This window comes from Babylonia areolata, chromosome 10 (assembly GCF_041734735.1).
Source record: "Babylonia areolata isolate BAREFJ2019XMU chromosome 10, ASM4173473v1, whole genome shotgun sequence".
NCBI lineage: Eukaryota > Metazoa > Mollusca > Gastropoda > Neogastropoda > Buccinidae > Babylonia > Babylonia areolata.
Genome location: NC_134885.1, coordinates 12,707,181 through 12,712,180, shown reverse-complemented (window position 1 = coordinate 12,712,180; position 5,000 = coordinate 12,707,181). Strand labels below are relative to the sequence as shown.

At 47.5% G+C, this 5,000-nt stretch overlaps 1 protein-coding gene across 3 annotated transcripts in view; it reads left to right on the top strand.

Annotated features, from left to right (window-relative positions):
* The window catches only part of LOC143286461 (uncharacterized), a 25,782-nt gene that overhangs the window by 4,437 nt on the left and 16,345 nt on the right, over positions 1 to 5,000 (top strand). The window lies entirely within an intron of this gene.

Here is a 5,000-nt window from a genome sequence, read left to right as displayed (position 1 = left end):
GGGGGTGTTTCTGTACAGTTACAGATTTCTGTGTTAACCTTTTATATACATACATACATACATACATATATATATAGATAGATAGATAGATAGATAGATAGATAGATAGATATATGGTTTTCACCTTCATTGTTCTTCATTTCGGTATTACAACACAATTTATTAGACAAGCAAACAAAAACAAAAATCATGTTTATATATATATATATATATATATAGATATATAATAATGGATACTTATATAGCACACTATCCAGAAATCTGCTGTAGGTGCTTTACAAAAACGCTTTTGTTAACATAATACATCATATCTATGTTACATACACACACCAAAATGTGACTACACACACACATGCACACACACACACACACACACACACACACACACACACACACACACACACACACACACACACACACACACACACACACACGCTGCATACATACATTTTAACATACATGTGTATCTAACAGCTACCCTAACACATACGCACACATAGGCAGGCACAAACTTACATAAACACACGCACACACAATACACATTCATATATATGCATGTAGTTATGTACACATACATATGTATACACACATAGTCAAGCACAGCTAACGCAAAGGAAGTGGACCTGCCACAATTGAACTTATTGCTAAGGGAAAAGGTGAGTTTTGAGACGAGATTTAAAAGATGCGAGGGAATCAGAATGACGGAGGTTATCAGGGAGCTTGTTCCACGTCTTTGGCGATTGAAAAGAAAACGATCTGTGTCCATAGGTCTTACTTCTAACGTGAGGTATCCTGAGAAGTCGAGTATCAGAGGAAGAACGGAGCTGGCGAGACGGGGTATAGATATGGATGAGTTCAGAAAGATACTTGGGGCCATATCCGTTGACTGCAGAGAAGGTCAGGGTGGATAGCTTATAGTCTATTCGATCAGAAACAGGCAACCAGTGAAGAGACTGAAGGAGAGGAGAAACATGGTCAAATTTAGAAGCTCTGCAAATGAGTCTGGCAGCAGCATTATTCTGGATTCGTTGGAGTCTGTCTAACAGATATTTGGGAAGGCCGGCCAAAAGAGAGTTGCAGTAATCTAATCTTGAGAGAACCAGAGAGCACACAAGTGTCTTGGTTGCATCGGTTGAGAGATAGTGGCGGATAGAGCTGATTCTACGCAGTTCCAAATAGGCAACTTTACAGATATTCGAAATGTGCTGTTGGAAGGAAAGAGACTGGTCTAGGATTACACCAAGACTGCGAACAGAGGGAGAAAGTGAAACAGGTGTGCTATTGATCAGAACAGAGTCAGGAAAGGAAGGATGTTGACGAAACTTCTTTGGACAGGTTATCATCAATTCAGTCTTATCATCATTTAATTGCAGCTTGTTGAGAGTCATCCAGTCCTTTAGGCCAGCAATGCACTCCTGTGTTTGAGTCACCAGTGCATCAAATTCAGCTATGGAAGCCGACTGATAAAGTTGTGTGTCATCAGCAAAGCTCTCATGCGACATCGCATGATGACCGATGACATCCGCCACAGGAGCCGCATACAGCACGAAAAGAACAGGACCTAGGACGGACCCCTGTGGGACACCATATTTCAAGGCAGATACTCTAGAGTATCTACCATTTACACATACTTTCTGTGTGCGATCTGACAGGTAAGATGTGATCCATGCTAGTGCAGTGTCACGAATACCAAAGGAAGTTTTAAGTCTGTTCAAGAGGATAGAGTGGTCGATAGTGTCAAAAGCTGCTGACAAATCTAAGAGAGCGAGAACAGATATCTTATCCTCATCAAATCCCGAAAACAGATCATTCACTATTCTAAGAAGGGCTGTTTCGCAACTATGACCACGTCTATAAGCTGACTGGTGGGAATTAAGTAAACTATTTTGTTCCAGATGAGCTAAGAGCTGAGACAATATGATCTTTTCTAGCAGTTTTGATAAAAATGACAGATTAGAGACAGGTCGATAATTTTTCAAACAATTATGATCCAAAGATGGCTTCTTGATGAGTGGACGTACAACAGCAGATTTGAAGCTTTCTGGGAAACAACCAGACAGTAAGGAAGAATTGATGACATGAGTAATATGTGATATATATATATCTGTGGTGTGTGGTGTGTGTGAGGGGCGGAAGGGTGGAAGTGATGGGAGAAGGTAATGGGATGACTGAGTCAGGGAAAGTGACAGAAAGAGAGACAGAGAAATAAAAACAGAAGAGCAAAGTGTGTGTGTGTGGTGTGTGTGTGTGTGTGTGTGTGTGTGTGTGTGTGTGTGTCTGTCTGTCTGTCTGTCTCACTGTCTCTCTGCATTTGTTTGTGGGTAAGTGTCAGTGTGAAGGGGGCTGGTGTGTGCGTGCGTGCGTGTGTGCGTGCGTGTGTGTGTGTGTGTGTGCGTGTGTGTGTGTGTGTGTGTGTGTGTGTGTGTGTGTGTGTGTGTGTGTGAGTCCGTGCATGAGTTTCAGTTTCAGTTAGTCAGTACAAACGTGTGACCACACTTGACGCTTTCTCATCCACCACGGAGTGGAGCGGAAAGGAGAAGAGGAAGAGAGAGAGAGAGAGAGAGAGAGAGAGAGAGAGAGAGAGAGAGAGAAGGGGGGTGGTGGGTGAGTGTGTGGGGGGGCGGGAGGGGGGTTGGTGAAGAGGGGGGAAAGGAAGGAGGCGGGGTGGGCGTTGTGGACACTAACACTTGCATATATATGTATATATATATACATCAGTTCATGGGCGTGTTTTGGGAGTACGCACGCGCGCTCGTGAATGTGCTATTTCGCTCGTATGCAGTCTGCCGAACGCACAAAAGGATATGTGATGGGGAGAGTTTTTATGCCCCCACCCCCACCCCCCCCCACACACACACACACACGACCCCCCCCCCCTCGCCCCCCCCCCTCGCACACACACACACACACACACACACACACACACACACACACAAGGGACAGTGAAATAAAGACCCGCTGAGGGAATATAGACCTCGGGAAACAAAGACCCAGAAAACGAAGATTTGTGGTACATAAACCGGGGTGGGGGCTGCGGGGGAAAGGGGTCGAGGGGTGGGGGCTGCGGGGGAAAGGGGTCGAGGGGGGTGGGGGCCGGGGGAAAGGGGTGGAGGGGGGTGGGGGCTGCGGGGGAAAGGGGTCGAGGGGGGGGGGGGCGGGGGCCGGGGGAAAGGGGTCGAGGGGGGTGGGGGCCGGGGGAAAGGGGTCGAGGGGGGTGGGGGCTGCGGGGGAAAGGGGTCGAGGGGGGGGGGGCCGGGGGAAAGGGGTCGGGGGGGGGGGGGCGGGGGAAAGGGGTCGAGGGGGTGGCGGCCGGGGGAAAGGTGTCGAGGGGGGGGGGGGCCGGGGGAAAGGTGTCGAGGGGGGTGGGAGCCGGGGGAAAGGGGTCGGGGGGGGGGCCGGGGGAAAGGGGTTGAGGGGGGTGGGGGCTGCGGGGGAAAGGGGTCGAGGGGGGGTGGGGGCTGCGGGGGAAAGGGGTCGAGGGGGGTGGGGGCTGCGGGGGAAAGGGGCCGAGGGCGGTGGGGGCTGCGGGGGAAAGGGGTCGAGGGGGTGGGGGCTGCGGGGGAGGTGGGGGTGGGGGGTTGGGGCGAGCGGGGCATAGAACAGGTGGAACGTAAATCTGGGGGAACTTAGACCTGGCTGAAAATAGATTTTGAGGAGAGGGACATAGACCTCGGGGGTCACAGGGATGACCCTGTGTCTGTGTGGGATGGGGAGGGAGTAGATTGGATGTGAAACAACGACGACCCCCGAAAACGGAGTATGGCTGCCTGCATGGCGGGGTTTAAGCGGTCATACACGTAAAAGCCGATTCGTGTACATACGAGTGAACGTGGGAGTTGCAGCCCACGAACGAAGAAGAAGAGTTTCTTAGGATGGTGCTGTACTTAACCGATACTGCATAAAATTGACATGATACTTATGATTCAGCAATCCGTTCATCCATTCATTTATTCATTCTTTATGTCGTCTCTGTTTCTTTATTCATTAATTATTTCATCAGTCAATCAGATCATTTATTGCCCCATATATCGTCGCGCCCATTTTTATCATTAGATTTCGTTCATTGCATCGAAAGGAAAACTTTTGTAATTTCTCTCTCACCCTCGCTCTCTCTCTCTCTTTCTCAGCTGTCTAATAATCCGTTCATCTCAGCCGGCGTGTATATGTGTCTATATCTGGATAAATCACCAAACAAATGAAAATAAATCTTCACCACAATTCTAGCATTTACACAACAAAGAACAGCCTCCAAATAGCTGTGGAGAGAAAGAGCAGTTGTTTTTTTTTGTTTTTTTTTAATTCAAACTCAACTCCACCCCTCCATTTTTTCTTTTAATATTTTTTCTTCTTTTTTCTTTCTTAAAAAAAAAAAAATCATTATGAAAGTCAGTCAATATTTGCAACAATCTAAAAATTTGAATGTGTATTATTAGACCTACTTTTCAGTCTTACAAAAAGGAATTCGTTAAGCTTTGATGCCATGATGGTGAGAAGCTTATGTCATTTCAGCTATCAAACAGCACTGCTCACACACACTGAATGATACACAAAAACACATACACTGAACTGAACGTCTAAACAAGCAGACGGAGCTTACAGTCGAGGATTTCATGACTTGCATTCATAGAGTGAACGTGTTAAGCAAGCATTTTTATCCAGTAAACAATCTTGGGGTGGAAATGCCCTGTCCGAGCACTGGTTAATAACAGGAAGTGCGTGCTGTTGACAGTCGCTTCACACTGCGGCACCCACCACAGGGTCAGCTTTTTTTCTTTTCTTTTTTTATGCCGGGCCGGCCGGCCACACGCCTGCTTTAGGAGCAGCGACCGAAACACAGCATCATCTCTGCAGGCCTACTGAGGCAGTGTAGGCTCTGTAGTTGCATACTTCTTCTTCTTCTTCTTCTGCGTTCGTGGGCTGCAACTCACACGTTCAATCGTATGTGCACGAGTGGTCTTTTACGTGTATGACCGTTTTTACCCCGCTATGTATGCAGCCAT